The 19,850-nt window shown below is 61.1% G+C and overlaps 1 protein-coding gene across 4 annotated transcripts in view; it reads right to left on the bottom strand.

Moving 5' to 3' along the window:
* ADGRG1 (adhesion G protein-coupled receptor G1) overlaps positions 1 to 12,304 on the bottom strand; it is a 30,207-nt gene extending 17,903 nt beyond the window's left edge. The window contains exon 1 of one of the 4 annotated variants that reach the window (XM_081274964.1): positions 11,830 to 12,304. The gene's annotated coding sequence lies outside the window, so the exon portion shown is untranslated. Of the gene's footprint in view, positions 1 to 1,168; positions 1,407 to 11,829 lie in introns of those variants that run through there. The other 3 variants (XM_081274967.1, XM_081274965.1, XM_081274968.1) reach the window with 3 other exon arrangements.
* Between the last annotated feature and the right edge of the window lie 7,546 nt (positions 12,305 to 19,850).

The raw sequence follows: 19,850 nt of genomic DNA, 5'->3' as shown, positions 1-19,850 counted from the left end.
CCCCGCGCCAGGCAAAATGCCCATCTTTGGAGCGAAGGATCCTTAGAGTTACCAAGGGCAGCCACCAACCCTCCCTTTCTCCCCGCTTCCTCCTCCAGGTCCCAGATCTCTGGTTCAAGGGCAGACAGGACAAAGCTACCCTCCCTTCTAAGGCCAGAACCAGGGCCCAGGTGTGCCTGAGGCCCCTCCAGGAAGACCATGAGAGACACTGCAGGACTCTATGCAGCTACTGAGCACACAGCACAGCCTGGGGACCCTCCAGATGCCCCCTGCACCCCACAGGGCGCTCACCACCTCCAGTTACACTGACACTGCCAGAGAGGCTCTTTAAACACACCAGACGGGCCAGGCACGGGCACATTCCCATAATCCCAGCAACAGGGGAGGCTGAGGCAGGAGGATTGCAAGTTCAAGGCTAACCTCGGCAACTTAGTGAGACCTTGTCTTAAAATAAACAATAAACAGGGCTGGGGTTGTGGCTCAGAGGTAAAGCACCCTGGGTTCAATCCCCGGCACCAAAACAAAACAAAAAACAAAAGCAAAACACAGGAAACACTAGACAGACCAAGGGGAAGGGAAGGGGAGAGAAGGCGGAAGAACTGAGGAATAGTCGACCAAATCTTGTAGGTGCGTGGACGACCACCGTCTGTGCATTCCAACATCACATGGAACCAGAACGCACCGATTTAAAAAGCAAAAAGTAGATAGAAGGAAGAGCCATGGAGAAGGGGACGGGGGTCGCGGAGGGATGAGGAAGGGGAAAAGGAGATACTAGGACTGGAGTGATAATAAATGCTACCTTATAAGCATTTGTGACGATGTCAAAATGAACCCCGCAATGATGTGGACCTCCAATGCACTCATAAAAAATTAAAATCGAAATATAAATAAAAGTGCACAAAATGGGGATGAAGATTTTTTTAAAGAACACTAACAAATTTTTTAAAGAATGGCAAACAAAGATGGGATTTGAAGCTCTTTCCACACGGGAACACATCCAGTCCTCCTAGTCTCTGCTTCAAACCTCAGGATGCTCACCCAACAAATGGCACAGAAGAGAAGCGACCCATGCAGGTGGCACAGCTGGGGAGCCGCCAAGTGGGAAGGGAACCCAGGGCAGCTCCGGAATCACATTCTGAATTTGGAATCCGCTCTCCCTAGAACTTACCTGTTAGGCAGGGCTCCTCTGGAAGTCACAAACGTGCTAGACAGTGTCCCCCACAGTGTCCCAGGTCTGGGGCTGTGGAAGCTTGCCCAGGTGACGGTGGATCCCAGCCCTGCTGGAGGGCTCCTCTCTCCTGTGGCACTTCCAGACTTCTCAGCCCTCGACACCCCCTGCCGCTTCCCAGAGGCTTATCTTGGCCGCCCAGACCCCTGGTTTGTGGAGGGGAGGGGTGTGTGGTTCCCAATGACCACTTCCTCCAGATCTCGGCTGCTCTCGATCTAATTGACCATATTTTCTGAGAGTACCTTCTCTGAGTCCCCCAGGGGGCTGAGCCCTAGCACCTAGGGAGAGTCCCCAGCGCCACCCCAGCCCCCACAACAACACCACCCCCACCTATTAGCACATGGTCAATGGAGGGGCTGGGGGGGCTGGAGGGGGAGAAGAAAGAAGGGGGAGGGGGAGGGGAAGCAGAAGGGGAGGGAGGGAGGGAGGGAGGAGAGAGGAGCCAGCCCTACCTGGTTCCTCCTGGGGACAAAGTGCACTGGGATGCACAAGGACCCCGTTCCAGGGGGGCTCGCCTGGCCTGCAGGAGTGGACTGTCAGAGCCGGGGACAGTTTCTCCAAGTTCAAGAGGCAGAGGGAAGCTGAGCCACCAAGCTGAGCCACCCCGGTGGCGGCCCCTTCACCAGAGCTAGCGGCAAACAAAGGGGGCGGCCGGGGAAGATGGGGCTGAGAAGCCCCAGCCGCCAGCGCGCCAGTCAGGGAGAAGGGGCGCAGGTGACAGCAGCCCCTGGCAACCGTTCCCCTGGCAACCATTGGCAGCTGTGGGGACGACGTCACGCTTGGCTCCTCTCCTGCCTTGCTGCGCGGGCTCCCTGACTGTTCCCGAGTCCCCCCCTGCCCGGGCTGTCTGGCCAGGGGGAAGCTGGCAGGAGGAAGGGCAGCAAGATACGGGGCGCACCGGGGCGGGGCAGGGGGGACACCTGCTCTCCAAAGGGGACCACAAAGAGCCCCATCTCAGCCTCCCAAGTTGCGGGGACTACAGCTGTGCACCACCAGCTCAACAAACACTGACTTGAAAGTCAAATCTTTCTAGAACCCAATGAGGACTAACTCAAGAAAGGCTGCCCCCCCCCCAACCCGGTGACCCAAATTAGAAGCTGGAGAGGGGTGATCAGCCTGCGGCCAGCCTGGCCTCCAGACAGGCTGGATAGTCCCTAACCTCCACCTTTGACTGTCATGCTCCACACTACCCTGAACACTTCCGAGGGTCCACCTCCTCCAGGGAGCCGTCCTGGGTTGCCATGACTCACCAAGAACCCTCCTTCTGAGTTCCCTTGGAGCCAGGGGCCCCTCCTGGCTTTCCAGGTCTCCCCGGGGGTCAGGAGTGATCTGGGCCCTCTTTTCCAGTCTGGGAGGGAGCAGAACAGAAGTGAAGCTTCTGAAAAGGCTACTAGTGCCCATCCCTGCCCCGGGGCTTTATGGAGACCCGCCTCCACGGCTTTGCACTGAGAGCCCCGTTGAATGCATCTTACAGGTGGAGAAGCTGAGTCCCAGGGGTACGGAATTCAGACAGAGATCTCCTTCGGGACGGGAGGACGTCAAGCACAAGCATCCACCAGGTGCTGGACCGACCCCCTCCTTCTGCGACGAGCGCACATTCAGACTTTATTTGATCACCTCTAACGCCAGGGAGCTCACTTCCTCCCAAGAGCGTGTATCCCTTGGGCTTCTAAGAAGTCCTTTCTATCCTCTGAGTCAAAGGGAAAAGACTCCCAGTACCCTGCAGGGGGGCGACGGTGGGGGGGGGGGGAGAACAGGGCAGGACACAGACAGACCAGCAGCAGGTCAGGGGACAGCCCGGGCCGAGGATCCCGGGTCTCAGCCCCCGCAGCTGCAGGTATTTCCCAGAGTACAAGTGGGAGCCCCTTGGGGAAGAGACCCCCGGGGGTGGCGGAGCTGGCGCAGGCCATGGGAAAGGCAGCAGGGGCCCGCCCCGGGCTAGGCCGCCTCTGAAACTGCCCCGTGTGGACCTGAGCCAGGAGGCGGCTGGTCCGGAGGCTGCCATTGTCTCCCTGCCGCCAGAGCCGAGCGCTCAGGCACTATTTCAGGCAGGAGGAAGAGGGAAAGAAAGGAGCTGCTGTCTCAGGGGACCTTAGCCGCCCGCCCGGAAGGTTCCAGGGCCTGCCGGGCTGAGAAGGCGGCCTCTGTTGGATCAAAGGACCCGTCCGTGCCTCAAAGAGGCTGGCAGGGGCTGTGACTCAGGCACCCAGGGGGAGGGCACCCTGGCCTTCTATACACACTTGGCACTCACTGCAGAGAGACAGGACACAGCACCCCAGTCCCACCGCTGTCCCTGAACACCCCCCCCCACACACACACTTATCACCATGGAAGTCCTACAGCTCATTACAGCCCAGAGCCTAGAGCCAGAGAAGCTGAGAGCTACTTCCTTAGCTCCTGATTGGAGTGGAGGTGGGGAGCAGAACCGTGTGCCTCATTTGATGTGAGATGATACAGCAGGAGCCCCATGGTGGTCCTCTCACCTTCCAAGGGCCACCTCTCCCTTCCTTGCATTGGCTAGCTCTGGCTGTTTGGACTCCTCTGACATACCCCAGGACCTTTACATGTGCTTCCCTCGCAACACAGCACATTCTTTCCAGGACCCTTGCTGTGACTGACCCCATCTCAGCCTTAACTCAAATACCTTCCATGACCACCCACCAAACTGATCTTCTATTTCCATCATGGTCTTCCTTGTCACCTCCTTCAGTACCTTTAGAGCACCCAGCCCTGACTGAAGTGGCCCTGTGATGTGCTGCCTAGCTCCCTGCCACTCAGTCTTGTCCCACTGCTGCCTCCAGTCCCACAGCAGCTGGCCCGTCCATGACTGCTAGCTGAGTGAATTAACAAACAAGACAGAGCTGGGGCTTGACGACAGGCCAGGCAGCCTCCATCTTCCCAGTAGAACATGATTCCTTATACTCTAGATCCAAGTTCAAAAGCGCCACTTGGACTGGGTTTGATGGTGCACGCCTGTCATCCCAGTGACTCAGGAGGCTGAGGCAGGAGGATCACAAGTTTGAGGCCAGCCTCAGCGACTCAAACTCAAAACTTTATTTTGAGACTCTGTCTCAAAATAAAAAAATTAAAGGGGCTGGGGTGTGACTCAGGCACCCAGGGGGAGGGCACCCTGGTTCCCTCCCCAGTACTGCAGAGAATTTTGAAGAAGTCCATTCCTTGCAGGGACCACTGAACTATGCCTGCTCCCTGCCTCTGCCTTGGTCAGGACACACACACCTCTGCCAGGTGCTTGGCCAGAGAGAGACCCCTGAGAAGGTGCAGGCCTGACTCTGGGAAGGGGTCTGAGTCCAGGCTCACTCTCCCCCCTGCCGGCTGGGCACTGAAGGCCCTGAGAAGTCCCGCAGTCCTAAAGCCCCGCCAGGCGCTTCCCCCACCACTGAGATCACACGCTCCCTCAAAGGTTTCTGGACTGGATAACATCCGGGTCCCACCTGCTCCTGTGAGCACCAAGCCTCCGTTTTTTTCCCTACAGCCCTCGAAGGCCCACTCCTAGGGCCCAAGCCCACGATGCCCAGGAAGGAAACTTACCAACGAGGGCAGGTCACCAAGCCACTGGCGCAAATGCTAAGCCTCCTCCGGGCTCCTGCAGGCCACCCGGGTGGGGCCAGGAGTCGGTGATGGGGTACGGGGGACTAGGGACCTCTGGCAGGGTGCTTCCAAGGACCAGCCCACAGAGAAGCAAGTGGGAGCCGGGCAGGGAGGGAAGCCCATGCCAGCACAGCCCCGTGACATGCCCCTGACCGCGAGGTCCCCAGGCCGCCTGCAGGAAGTGCCCTCGTCCCTTCTGCAGCAAGGAAAACAGTCTGAGCGGGGGAGCTCCCGCCTGGGGACACAGAGCCCGCAAAGCTGGACGCGAACCCAACCTCGTGCACTCCTCTGCCGTCACCCACCTGGCACCCCCGTGGCACGGCCACTCTATAGAGGTAGATGCGGAGGCCCAGGGAGGCTGCACCATGGTCCCCAGGCCCCCCAGGCCCCTCAGCCCAGGAACCGCTGGGCTCTTTGAAAACACTACTGTCCTCCTGCAGTGACGGTGACAGCAACTTCTGACTCTAGTTCCCCAAGCCCAGGGGACCACGGGACAGAGACAGATGCCTGTCTGCGTTGACACCCACTGGAGGGTCTCCACGGGGACGCACTGGTCATCCTCTTCGCCAGGCCTGGGAATGGGTCCCACTCCCACTACCTTGGCTCAGGTACCAAGGCCCAGGCAGCTGAGGCACTGGGGACCTGACCCTGCCGCGGGGCCCTCAGGAGGGCACACGGAAGCAGAGCCCCTGGAGGTGTGGCGGGCAGAGCCGGGCCCAGGACGAAGAGCTCTGGGTTAAACCTGCCCACTGCCAAGGGGTCCCATGCAGGTGTGTGTGTGCGGGGAGCACCAGGTCAGGAACAGCCACCAGGTCCGGCCAGGTGGAGACAAGAAGCCGGGGACTCTGGTGACTCAGCTGGTGGCTATGCACCTCCCAGCCCACCAGGCCCGCCGGCCTCGCCCCGGCCCTCTGCAGGAATCCTGGGTTACTCGGGAGCTAACAGGAGCCTCCTGGAGATGGAATTGGGTGGCACTAATGGGCCAATTCCTGGTGACCGGCAGGGCCATGGAGAGATTTCTCAACGGAGACACCACCTGCTCATAAACATCACCTGTGCCACCAGAACATCCCAGGGGCTGCTGAGCACTGAGGTAACAGGGAGGCCACGGGAACGGGACCCCTCCTGGCCTTGGATGGAAGGAGCCTCATGACTCCTGAGTCCCTCTACAACGTCCCCAGAGCCTTGAGCACCTGTCGGCGGGTGCACCACGTTTAATGGGAGCAGCCCGCATGGTACCAGGGGAACGAGTCCAGGCCCAGCAGAAGAGACCTGGGTGCTGGTCCCTACAGCCTCTGATGGCCCAGGGTCCCTGGGACCTGCTTCATTGGCTGTGAAACCTGAATAAAGACTCAAATCTTAGGAGCACCTGAGATTGAATAAGGGTCTTTGTGGGCAGTCACGTGGAGGCACCAGGCTGGGGACTGGGGGTGAGTCCCCCCCACCGAGCTGCCTGGCCCATGCCCAGACAGTGACATAGCAGAGGGGCAGTCAGCCGAGGCACAGGGCCGACGGTGACTCAGCTGCCCAGCCAGCCTCTGTGTCCACCCTTTGCATTGGTCTCAGGGTCTGAGCAGCTGTCCCCTGCCACGAGGTCAGACACCCAGGTGCCAGCCACAGAGCCACACCCAGAGGTGCAGACTCCTCCAAGGATGCAGGAAGGTGGATGTAATGTGGCCCCAGGGGCCAGGGGAAGCCAGTCCAGCAGAGAAGTGACCTCAGAACGCTGCTCAGCCCCAGGAAGCCAGCCCAACACGATCCAGGCCTCTCCCCAGGTGCAGGACTGTGGCCAAGCAGGTCAGCCTGTCCCACTGTGCTCCTTTACGAGTTGTCCTTGGCCAGGCGCTGTCCCCTCCCTTTGCCAGCGTTCTGAATTCTCATCTGAATGACAGCAGCAGAGCCACCTTCCTTCCTCCTGAAAGAACCCAGAACACCCGGGCCTCCAGATACCATCAGAACCCCCCACCCGGGCTGCAGCCTGGGCATGCCCAGGCACAAAGCATGTAAATTGCTGTGAGGTTTGACCTGCAGAAAATAACAGGTCTGTCTGCAGGAGGGAACTCGCCCCAGGCAGTAAAGGTCGACTGCAGCGTTCCCACCAGGAAAAACTACAGAGGCGCCCAGCCACCAAACCCTGCTCAGCGCGCAGCCTGCCTGCCCAGTCTCCTCTCTGTCCCCACGAGAGCCCCCGCGTGTGCCTGAGTCCCTCCCCAGGACGGAGCATCCAGGATGACAGCCCCTCCAGGCTCCAAGGAGCAGTCTTGACACACACTGTCTCTCCACGCTCATCTCCAGGGAACTGGCTTTCAAGGGTATCAGTGGATCCAGGTCCAGTAACCGGGTCTCAGGGCCTGGGAGCAGAAGGGAGCCCCAGGCTGGACAACGCCCCTGACCAGCAGAGCAAGACTCCTGGGATGGAAGTGTGCCCAGGAGTGGGCTCTCTGGGGATTGGCACCTTTCCCAGCAACCTCAGAAGAGGATGGAGCTGTCGGTCTGGGATAAAAGCTCTGCTGCTCCCTACCAGAAGGACTCCCTGCAGGAAGGCTGCAGTGACAATGACAACCGCCTCCACTGTGTGCCAGGCACAATACTGAACACGTGAAATCCAGGGGCTGCCTTAACCCCCTCAAGGCACAATCACCATTGTAATTTTAAAGCTTGGAAAAGTGAAACACAGAGAGGTCAATACACCTGTTTAGGTTCACACAGAACTGGGACAGAACCAGTCACGTCCCTAACCACCCAGGGGGCCACTGAGCTGGAAGCTGGAGAAGCAGGGGTCTGAGCTGAGGTCCAGGTCCAAATGGCATAAGCTCCGTAATGTGGGTCTGTCCCCGTTCATCCCCGCAGTGTCTCACTTATAGAGATGCAGTGATCTTCCTCTGCGCTGAACGGCCTTCATGATGAGGCTTTGAGGAAGTGACCCCTTGCTCACAGTCACCTGTCAAGGACTCAAACCTGGTTCTAAGTCAAAGCAAGTCTCAGCAAGGCTCATGCAGACTCCCAAGTCCACATATCATAATAATTTCACACTCTGCACCATGTCACCTTGAGTTCCAGCAACGACCCTGCTGGGGTGCGGGGGGCTGCTAGGTCCATTTTCAGGCAGGGAAACTGAGGCCCAGAGAAGCTGTACCTTTTTTTTTTTTTTTTTTTTTTTTTTGGTACCAGGGCACTTAACCACCAAGTCACACCCCAGCCCTCTGCATTGTTCCTAAGGCTGGCCTTGAACCTGGGATCCTCCTGCCTCAGCCTCCTGAGTTGCCAGGGTTACAGGCCTGCGCCACTGAGCCTGGGAAACTGTGACTTCGAGGAAGTGTCCCCTTGCTCACAGTCACCGGTCAAGGACTTGAACCTGGTTCTGAGTCAACCTCTAAGTGAGGTTTATGCAGACCGGCATCTCCAGCGCCCTTCCCCTTCCCCCTCGGAGGCCCTGAGGGTGCAGGAGGGGGACACCATGGGGGGGGGGAGGAGGCCCGGGGAGAGAGGGGGTCTGAGATGCTGTGGAGGTGGCCTTACGGCTCCTCTGGGCTCGTTGTGGAGTTAAAGGGGCCCCGAGTCTGGGAGCCATTCCCTGCAGAACCACTGGCTCTTCAAGGGGCTGAGCGGGGCTGGACAGTAGCCTGTCACCCAGCCCATCCGCGGCTGCCTCAGGGCCTGTGCACTGTGCTGGGAGCTCTGCCAGCTCCTCAGGCCTCGGCTCCTATCTCTGCTGCCCGGAGCCGCCAAGTCCACCCACAAACTACCTAGGCCAGCGCCAGCCACGGAGCCCGGTGCCCAGCGCACCACGCCAGCCTCCCTCCCACAGCAGAGATCAGGCTACTAGGGACAGGGGATGAGTCCTGCCCGTGTCCGACTCTCCCAGAGGTAAGGGGCATGGGAAGAAGGGCTTCTGAGTGGCTAGAAGTCACCTCTTGCCTCAGTTTACCCATCTGTCCAATGGAAGAATGGTAAAGGCCATCATTTCTGCAGGCCAGGGACACTTCTGAACACTTTCCTGTCTTAACGCCCCTAGTGACCACAGCAGCCCCCTGAAGAGGATGCTCTTAGCTACAGTTTACAGGTGAGGAAACCGAGGCATCAGCCACGTCCACACACCCAGAGAACAAAGCCAAGATCCTCCCAGGCTTTGCTCTCTTTCTAGGTCCCCAGGCCCAAGAGAAATAGGGGCGTGGCAGGGGCCAGAGTGGGATTCAAGACAGGGACACACCGTCTGGCCCTAGCACAGTGCCCGGCCTGGCTGAGGAAAGGGACAGAAGAGCACAGCAGCTAAGAACTCAGACTCCAACCCCAACGACCCTCACGGGGCAAGCCTCCTTGCCCCAATATCCTCCTCTCAAAAGGGCACAGGTGCCACGTACAGAGCCCAGCACCAGGCAGGGGCTGCCACAGGAACTTGGGGACTTTCCCACCCAGGCTGAGCACCGGGGAACCCTGGAGAGTTAGGGGCATAGAGTCTGGGAAGGTGTCTGGGCCCAGACCATGCCAAGACAGGCCAGCAGAGAAGAGACCCTGTCCCAAGCACCTCCCTCGCCCTTGGCCCCTGGCTCTGGCAGCCCAGGCCTGGCTCCAGAATGGGCAGGGCTCCCAAGGGTCCCCGAGAGCTCCAGTGGGGCATGAGCTGGAGCAGCACCAAGCTCTCAGCTGACCTCAGGGGGAGCAGGGCCCGGAGGCTGAGGCCAGCGCCCGCCCTCGCTGTTGAGAGGCCCCTTTGTGCCAGCCCTGCCCCACCCCCCACTTGCCATCTGCCAGATCCCTGGAGTCTGCTCCCCCTCGGCCGCTGGTTTGCTCACATGATGCCCCCATCTGCTGTGAGTCAGAAGGCGGGGTCCACAGGGCCACCCCAAGGATGGGGATGGGGGATGGGACCCTGCCTAGGGCCCTGGTTGGGGAAGAGGAGGCAGCGTGGGGCTTGGACTGTGGGGCCACATTATCCCATCCTCCCGCCCCCTCCCCACCCACTGCTTTCTCCCTGCCTCCCAAGACCCTGTCCCGCACCCCTGCGACCTGGAAGCCATCCCATAGCCCCGACATGGGCACAGCACCCAGCACCCACGCTCGGCTTTCACCCAGGATACAGTGACACCCACTGTGGCTCCTTCCCCTGCCCGTTCCCCGCTCCTGTCATGCCGGGTCCTGCTAAGAGGGCCATCCCTTGATACGTGGACCCTGCCACAGCTCGGCCACCTCCACCCCTTTCCCTCAGCTAAGAAGCGGTCCCCAGCATGAGCCTCACCCTGACAGCCAGGCCAAGGCCACTGGGCAAGCCTGTCACCCATCCCACTGGATGGCAGCCTCAGTCCCCCCTGACCCAGCTGCCGGCCACCCTGCCCAGCCCTCCCGCCTCCTTCCCCTGCAGAGCAGATCAGGACCTGCCACCCGGGCAGCGAGTGCCTTCAAGTGGCCCGTGCCCGATCTCCAGTGCCATCTCCCTCCCCACACCCTCTGGCTCTCTTCATTCCCCAAACTTTTGCTCCACGCCAGTCCCTCTGCCAGGAACACCCCTACCCAGCCCTCCCCCTCCGGGCACCCGAGCCCAGCCAGGCCTTCCCAGAGCGCGGTGCTCGCCTCCCTCCTCCTCTCACCCCCTCGCTGTCTGTCTGTGACCCTGCTGGGGGGTGTCGTGTCAGCCTGGCTGCCCACTGCCCAGAACACAGGTTCCCCACACAGACCAACCTGGAGCCCGACTTCTGTCCCTGCTCTAAGGCACACCCTAGGCCCATGGGCAGGACACCTCGGGTCACCTCACATACCCCCTTAGTAGCTAGGGCCACCAAGCCCAGGGGACCAGTAGGAAAGGTGTCCACGGTGGTGTTTAGACCAAGGTGAAGCTACATCCCAGGCCCCTGGGTCCCTGCTGCACAGGAGGTCAGGTCAGGCAGGGAAGGGACAGCCACCCACAGGACTGCTGGCCTGGGCTCGAGACCCCTGCAGCATGCGGCTCCCACTGACCAGCACCGCTGCTCCTCCCAGTCCAGGACCCCAAGAACCAACCCTCTGCCCTCGGGGACCTGTGGAGGAGCAGGGCTGGGCGGCCCAGGAGTTCCAAGAGACCTTCTTTGCCTCATCTACCCCCGTGTCCCCAGGATAGCCCAGCGCACACAGAAGGCACTCAATAAATGTTCACACAAACAACTTCCATGGCTTCTGAAGTGGGTGTTAAGGCTATTCCTACCCACCCCACCTACCTCAGGCCACAGCTGCTCCAGGTGGGGCAGGGGGTGACAGGGACCCAGTCGCACCCCTTCAGTCAAGAGAGGGCCCTGGGGGACCCCAACCCAGCCCCACACAAGGGCGGCTGGTTAGAGAGAGGACCGGAGCCTTCCGTGTCCTGCCCGTGGGGCTCGGGGAGGAAGCGGTCCCCAGCAGCTGGGCGCCGGGCTGGGTGGTTGGCGGTAAGGAACTCTCCAGCCTCCACGGCTTCCCCACCCGGCTGCCCGGTTCCCAGGACTCATACCCAAGCCCACAGCCAGGACCATGCCTGCCCACTTGAGTGACAAAAAGCTGGCTTACTCGGGGCCCAGACACCAGGACAGCTAGAGGGGAGAGTACCCCGAGGATCTCCATGACTGGCCCCTCAAGCACCCTCTCCTCCCGGCACCTGGCTCCTGGCTCCCCATCCCTGCACTTGCTGTGTGACCTTGAGCCAGCCACCTGCTCTCTCAGAGCCTCGGTTCTCCCGTCTGTGCAATGGGAGCAGTGCCCTCCAGGCACAGAGGGCAGAGGGCCTGCTGGACCCTGGAGAGTCCACTTGCTGTTCCCCCGCTCCCAGTGGCTCTGAGTGTCCCACTCCTCCTGGGTGCCCTCCCCCCCCGCAGGCAGCGCCTTTTCATGCCCCCCCACACACACACACACTGGGGGTCGAGCACAGCCAGGCTCCTCTGGGCTAGACCAAGACCCCCCAGTCCTGTCCCCGCCCCTGCCCCACCCCTCACCAGCCCCAGCACACGGCCCTCCCCTGCCTCCCACCTGCCGGAGCCCTTGGTGGGTACCTGGTGCCAGGTGGAGGGTCCTTTAGAGGACCCCCTTTCAGGATCTACCCCAGAGGTTCCACCTGGCGCCCGGGTCCTGCCGCCTGCCAAGCCGCGGGCTGGGGAGTGAGCAGGGGAGGCGCCGGCCCCTCTCCGGTGGCAGCAGCCGGTGGAGCCAGGGAAGGGGCTGGGGACACCCCCTCCAGCCTCCCGGGCTCCTCCTCCCGAGATGACTGTGTGAGTCACGGGTGTCTCAGAGGAGGCAGGAGGAGAGGCTGAGGGAGGGAGGCAGTGGCCCTGGGGGATGCCCATGACTCAGCACCTGGCAGGGGGCCTCCGCGCCCCCCCAGCACCCAGGAGTGGATGCCAGGCTTCAGTGGGGTCGTGGGCCGGGGTACCTCTGCCTCCCCACCCTGCACCTATCATCCCATTCTCCCCGACTTCCCGCAGGGAGAGGGTTGCCGCGGCAACAGGCCACTCGGATGCTGCCCCCTCCCCCGGGCCCTGGTGACCACTGCCCCTTCCTGAGGACGAGTCCAGCCTCCTTGGCAGCAGGCGGGGGCCGGCGCTGACCGGCAGAGCGGAAGGCAGGCCAGGAGGAAGGCAGGACTCAGGCACCTGGCACAGGGCCACACACCGCTGGCCGCTGACCTCACGGCCTCTCCGGGCCTCCGTGCGTCTTCTCAGCAGAGGAGCACACAGCAGGCTCCCAGGGACCCACAGCTCTGGGGCTCTGAGATCCTAAGACCCCGGGGCCTTTAGGAATGGCCTCTTCAGTCTGTCTGCCCAGCAGAGGGGAGACGGTGGCTCCGGGAAGAGTCCATCCCAGTGCCTCCAAATGGTCGGAAAGAGGAATCTAGAAGTGACCAGCACCCCTGCCCCTCTGGCCACCGTCTCTGTTGGCCGCTCCCTCCTGCTCTGGGGTCCTGAGCCCCTCTAGAACCTTGGGGTAGCTTCAAATGACCATGTGCCCTACAGAGTGGGGACCCCGTCCGCCTCCATCAGTACAGTGTGGATGAAGGATTCCAAGTCACCAGTGCGTGAGGGTTTCACCTACAGGGCAAGGGCAGCCACACAGGGCCAATAAGAAGAAAAATAAATACTCCCTTTACGGAGCCCTACTGCCTTCTAGAACCTTCCTCCTGCTGTCTTCAGGGTACCCACCTGACACTCAATGAGCTGTCAACAAATATTCCCCAGGACAGTGATGAAGCAGAAGGGACTCGAAGCTCACCCAGGAGAGCTCACTGTCCAAGGGCACGCAGCTGGGGAGTGGCGGGGTTGGGTGGGAGCCAGTAGCCCGGCTCTCCAGCCAGTCCTCCTAGCCACTCGTAAGCCAGCCTCCCTGGGCCTCCGGCATGGGGCCTCGACCCCCTGGGGAAACTTGAGGTCCCTTCTCTCTGGTAGGGGTCTCTCTGCATCCTAGAGAGGGGTCCTGGGAAAACTCCCCCTGCACCCACATGTGACACAGTGAAAGCCTTTCAGGCAGCCGGGGACGGCTGGAAGCCACTCCCCCACCTGCCTGCTCAAAACCAAGCTGCCTGGTGGGGTGCAGGGAGCCACAGGCCAGACCTTCCAGAAGACCATTCTATGTTCCTCCAAGTCAGAGCCCCGCTGGCCAGGCTGTGGGAGATGCCTGCCCGATGCCGTAGTGGGCACTTGGCCCTGGTCGGCCTGCTATTCCCACCCAGGGCCTCCACGGGCATGGCCTTATTACCAGGGCAGGAGAGGCAAGTCCACAGTAGGGTGGGGGCACAGCAAACAAGAGGACAAGAATGAGTTACTCAGAGAAGGACAAAAGTCCCTGACATGCCAGGTCTCTGGGCAAGTCGCCACCTCTGAGCCTCAATTTCCCCGTGGTTAGTTGTTCAGGGCCCAGGCAGCAGGTGGCAGAGGCTCTAGGCCAGCAGCACAGCTGCGTCCCACCTGCCCACAGAGAGCACTGGCCAGCAGGCTCAGAGGGAGAGCTGAAGGCTCCCCTCTCGGTGCCCATGGGCCCCAGAGCCTGGGACAGCTGCCACTGACCACATAGGAGAGGACCAGGTCTCTGCCTGCCCCTCCTACCATCCGGCTTCTCAGACCTACTTTGTGCTGGGCACTGTGCCAGGCTCCGGGCTCTGGCCCCAGCTTGTAGCTTGGCCAGGGTCGTGAGCCTAGCTCTCATCTATGGAACCTAGGAGCCAGTTATTAGCTCCAGAAGATCCCTAGAAGGTTCTGCAAGTCAAAGTGGAGAATCCAAATAAATGATTCAATGATTCTATTATTGGTTCTGGTAACAGGATGAGTAGGAACCTCCCGTGCCGTAAGTATTTGGGTCACTCCTACATCATCACTGCAACCCTGTGACGGGGCATCACTAGTATGTGGAATGAGATGGCCAGAGACAGGCAGTAACTCAGCCAAGGCCACACAGTGGGCACATATCTGGGCCTCTAGCTGTGTGGCTTCACCCAACCACCTAGCAGGTGTAGGTCCTGGGTACACAATTTATATTCACCATCTCTTTGCCCTTCATGACAGTTGCTAGCCCCACTTTATAGAAAGCAGCCCGAGGCACAGTCAGGGCAGGTGGCTTGCCCACGCCTTCAGTAACAGAGATCCAGGATCTGAAGCAGGGGACTGGCCCCGGAGCCCCTGCAGGCTCTTAAAGGAGGCGAAGAGGACTTTGAAAACCAGAGTAGCAGGAAGGGCATCCCAGGTAGAGCGATCAGATCAACAGGAGTCAAGAGGTAGAAGAGGAGCCGCGGGGGAAAGAAGGGGACTCTGTTGTGGCAGGAGGGGGCAGATTCTGGAAGTCTTGGAAAGCATGGAGTTTGGGCACTGGGGAGCCATAGAAGGTGTCTGATCAGCACTCAAAGTGTGGTGCGCAGACCCAGAGCAGAGCCAGAGAGCTTGTTAGGGTCTCCGGGTGCCCCAGATCTGCTGAGTCAGAACCCGCAGTTTAACAAGACGCCCAGGTGGGTTCCGGTACCTGGTGAAGCACGAGAAGCCCTAGCCTCGACTCTAGGGGCCAGTACCAGCCTTGGTTGGGGGCGGAGCCCAGGCCCAGCTGGGGCCTTGAAGAAGATGGAGCCAGAGGGAAGGGTGGGAGGGGGACTCGGGTCCAGGAGACCAGAAGCGGCCCACCCAGGACAGCGGGCCTGAGGGAGAGGGGAGAAGATGTCAGACGCTTCCCTGAAGCTTCGGGGTGCGGGAAGGGAGCAGGCACGGGAGGAGCTGCCCGTGGGCACCTGGAATGAGCGTGACCTGCAGCATGTGGGGTGTCATGTGTACCCCAGCTGGAAACGCCTTGCTGGGGCTCAGCGGTGACAAACTAAGGGTTCCACCGGCCCAGGGAAGGGCATGGGCATTGCTGGCTGGGGACAGAGGTCAGGGGTAGGGCAGGAGGCCCAGAAAGCCCAAGGGGCCCCTTCCTCTTAGAGACGGAGGAGAGGGGCAGTGAGGGAGCTGGCTTCCGCTCCGCTCTGCCAGCTGGGGACCTGGGCAAGCGTCTCTGTCCCCACCCAGCCCTCATTTGTCAAGAGAGGACAAAAGCAGAGCCACCTCATGCCCCCCCACACGAGTCCACACGGGTAAAGGGCACGCCTCGGCCTGCGCAGAATGGGCACCTGGATGAGGCCCGCCAGGGAGCCACTGCTCAGAGCAGCCTGCAAAGGTGACAGAGATGGGCTCCCAGGGAGGGCGGGGAGGTGGACCCCAGGACAGAAGGAGAGGTAGGGTGACCCTGGCCACCGACTGTGACTAAGGCCGGAGCAGAGGCTGGGTGAGGAGATGTGGCAGGGTTGTAAGAGGTCTCCTGCCAAGGTACATTTGAGCCACCTTGCCCACCCCTGCAGAGGGTCCTGGGCAGCACCACTTGCTCGGAAGTGGGCTTTATCAGACCAGAGGAGCTCAAGCCCAGGCTTCTCCTCTCGAAAGCTGAATGACCTTGGGGATCCTTGAGCTCCCTGCCTGGCACCCAGCAGGTTTCGAGACACGTTGGCCCATGTCATTAGCATCCTAGTCAGCACAAGTGTCACAGACCTGCACTCCACCATTGGCAGAGCATCCGGTACCTCCGCCACAAAATAGTGATGATCAGAGCTACAGAACAGTGAGGGACTCTGAGAGAGGACCTCCCTGCACCACGCAGCGATCAGCCTGGGACCCAGACTGGCTCTAGCCACCTCCCTGCTCGTCTGTTCCCATGGGAAAGCCTCCAGGCCAGGAGCGTGGGGGCCGCCGCAGCCCTGTGATAACGCCATCTCCGTCACGCCCGCCCCAGGGACCAGCAGCGATGGCAATGCCCATGTGACTCAGCCACCCTCACAAAGCACCCTGTGTGTCCTGGGCCTACCTACCCCACCCATGGCCCATCCCCCACTCCCCAGCAGAGGGTGGTGGAGCAGGTCGCCTGGGACACCCAGCTGTGGAGAGCCAGAGCCACCCTGTGCCCAGGTTAGTGGAGATTCAAGCCCAGGCTTGGGGTGCAAGGAGTCCATGCCAGCTCAAGTGATGGAATGAAAGGCATGGCAACCAGGGGGACTTTGCCCGGGTCCAGACTGTCTTCTGAAGAGACCTTATTTGGAGCTCCAGGGCCACTCCAGCACACTGGCTAATCAGAGTGCAGCTAGCCAGCTGCCCCGCCCACATTTACCTGCATCAGGTTTCAAAACACAGGGACTCAGGCAAGAGGCACTTCCCCAAAGCCAGAGGGCCCTTGTCCACACCTGGTCACAGCACAGTCCTGTCTCCACCCCTGCCCCTAAAAGTTCCAGGGAGCCCAGGGACCCCATTGCACTCCTGTCCTGGGCCGGGAAAGGGACTTGCACTCTCTCCCGCTGACCTGCTGAGGAGGCCCAGCTCCATTTGCCGGGGGAGAAACTCAGGCTCAGAGAGGGAGAGAAGCCAGCCCAAGGTCTTGGAGGACTGGAGCCGGGATCTGACCTCAAGGCCTGCTTCCCTCGCCCCCAGTACCTCTTCCTGGTCCCAGGGGCGCCTTGACCACCTGCCAATAAGAATTAACCTTGAACCTGGTGCACACAGAAGCAGAGGGACACACTTTCTCCCCCACGGTCAAGCCCTGCTGGGAGGGGCCATTCCAGAACACAGTTGCTTAGACTGAGTTCAGCCTGGCTGGGCCTCCGAGGGCTGCCCCACCCCCACTGACCTCCCCAGGAGGTGGGCACGCCTGGGTGCTTGGGTGCCTAGCTGCCCCAGACAGAAGGTAGACGGGGCCATGGCCTGCTCCTCCTAGGCATGACACAATGTCTGACCCTCAGCCCCCTAACAGCACTTGGCAGGAGGTTGGATCCAGCTAGAACAGGCCTGGAAGGTCATTCTGGCCATGCCCCTGCCTCTCAGCCTCCAAAAATCCCTAAGCCCAGGGCCAAAGCAGGTGATCCCAAACAAGCCCTCTCCTCACCCCCGTCATGTGCCTACCGGCCTGGGCCCCTCTTCCCATGCGCAAAGATGGTGTGCAGGGCTGGGTGTGCAAAGGCCTGGGGTCCTCCAGGGAGACGCCACCCACCTCTGGATGTCAGGGTCCCCTCTGCAGCTCAGTGCACTGAGGGGAGGTGGTCAGGATGGTGCTTCCTACTCTGCCCCTGGGACCCAAAGTGCAGCCCCTACTGTGGGCATGGCTCCCAGGAGGACCCCTGCCTGGCATCTTGCAGGGAGGAAGCCATGACTGTGGAAGTCCCTATGACTGGGGGGATCCACGTGGCTCCTCATCAGGATTCCCCAGCACTGCCCCCACGGTATCCAAACACCAGCCATGGACTCTGGCCTCAGATTGTCCCAACTGGACGTGTTTCTGTAATCTCAGTTTTAAAATGGGGACAGATGCCTACAGCCAGGACCTCTGAGAAGTACAACAGTGACCTGTCACTCTCCCACCTCTCCCACACCCCTCCCCAACATGGTCAGGAACAGAAGAGACTCAAACTCCTCCATAAGAGGCCCATCCTAGGGGCTGGGATTGTGGCCCAGCCGTAGAGCGCTTGCCTAGCATGGGCGGGACCCGGGTTCGATCCTCAGCACCACATAAAAATAAAGGCATTGTATTGTGTCCATCTACACCTAAAAAATAAATATTAAAAAAAAAAAGGCTCCATCTCAAAGAGAACAACGTGCCATCTCACTGCCAGAGTCCCCAGGGTCCAGAATCTCTGCCTTGATCTCCCTCCATGCCCACTTCCACCCCCAGCCCCTCTACACACACTCGTGATTGGCACATGGTAAGGTCCTGGCTATAGGAGACCCCCGGGAAGTTGTCCACATGGCAACTCCGTGTCCTCAGCTGGAAGCCCGGGCTACCCCTCTTCTCTTGGTAAAACAAAGAGCTGGAATTGAAACTGTCTGTGGAAATCCCATGGAGCGCCCAGCCCCCGAGCCCCAGGAGACCCCCCATACCTCCCAGAACCAATGCCAGCCAGGCAGCCGGGGAGCCCCCAGGGTCTCCCCCTAAGTGCCGGGGCGCAGCTGGCTCCGGAGGTGTAATGGAGCAGCGATGACAGCTGCTCATTAGCAGCAGGATGCGGGGGGCCCATTGGCTGCCCACACACCCCAGGGAGCCAAGTTGGTAGAGGCGGGGCTGGGACTCGGCTCAGCCACCCACCTGGCCTGGCTGGGAGCAGGTCCATGAGTCAGGGCTGCGGGGGGGCGGGGCACTACTGCTTCAGCCCCTGCCCCCCACCCTGGCCCAGGTGGAAGCCACCACTGGTCCGACTTTTCCTCCCTCATAGTCCCCAGTCCACCATTAGGGACACCCAGCACAGGGCCCAGTCCGCAGGGACTGCTGGGGAGGGGGTGGCACAGCAGAGCAGTGGGCTGCAGCAGGAGCACCCAGGCCTGGGCTCTCTCCCTACTCCTGGAAGCCATCCCACCCCCTCCTTCCTCCTTGTTAAAAGTCAAGGGCCGCAGGCAACCTGCTCCCTAACCGGTTCCCCAGAGGATCCCAGGAGAAAACAGACTCCGGGCGCGGGGGAGACACGGGCCGGAGGGTCCAGACCTCCCATCCCCCCTGCCCATGTGCCAGGGGCCAGACTTTTGCCCTCACCTCCTCCTCTGAGCAGGAACACACCTCAAGCCCTCCAGGGTCCCATGCCAGGATGACCACCACGTGAGCGCGCCCAGCCCCCACCGAGCAGCAGGGTTAACCCCAGAGAGGCCAGGCCTCCCATTCAGTCCCTCCCCTTGTGGATCCCAGAGCCCTGACCAGACCAGGCCCCTCAGGGGGTTGCCCGGACCCCAGGGATAGTCAAAGTCAAGTGGGCCAGGCTGGCAGCTGCACCTGCTGACCTGAGCCCCTGCCCCCACCCGGAGCGCAGCCTCTCACCTCCAAGTGTAGACAGGGCCTCTGCGACTGACTGCGCCTCCTCCTTCCTCCACCTCCAGCCAGGCGCCCAGTCTGAGCTTGTCCAGACTGGCAGGCAAGTCTCGGGCCCAGGTGAGGAGGGCTCTACCTGCCTGGCCGGCTACCTCACTTCCGGCTGCCCCATGCCTTGGGGCACTGCTACCTGCCACCCTGCCTTCCCCTGCAGGACTGGTCTGGCACTTTGGGGACTGAATCCTCCCACCCATGACCTCAGCCCTCCATGGATTTTGGACAATTCAACCCACGGAAGCGCAAGCTCCTCCTGGACAGGCTCAGGGTCACCGGTTATCTGGGCATCTCAGAAGCTTGCAGCCCGGGGGCTGCCCGTCTGCAGTCGGCCACGCCCCCAGGCCTGCCAGTCAGCAATCGGCCACGCCCCCCCCACAAGGTTCTTTCTCCTTCTCCCAGATCTAGGACCCCACCTGAATGGGGGCCCAGCCCCACCTCCCTAGTATAAAACCCAGCCACAACCAGCAGCTGCCTGGAGGCCAGGCCAGGGTGGGGTGCAGGTGGGGGGATCCTGCTCTCAAAATGTCCAGCCTTCTGGGGGACATGAAGGCAAAGTCCGATGGGGCGGGGACAGGAGCCTCTTCCTGAGGAGAGGTTGGTGGCAGCTGCCCCAGGTACCCTGAGAGGCTGCTGGGGAAAGGGAACAGACAGGTGCCATCCCTGGTCCATTCACCCC

The sequence above is a fragment of the Spermophilus citellus genome, assembly GCF_964194105.1.
Source record: "Spermophilus citellus genome assembly, chromosome: 18".
Classification (NCBI taxonomy): domain Eukaryota; kingdom Metazoa; phylum Chordata; class Mammalia; order Rodentia; family Sciuridae; genus Spermophilus; species Spermophilus citellus.
Note: the sequence above shows the minus strand (reverse complement) of the source record. Positions and strands in the feature narration are given on the sequence as shown.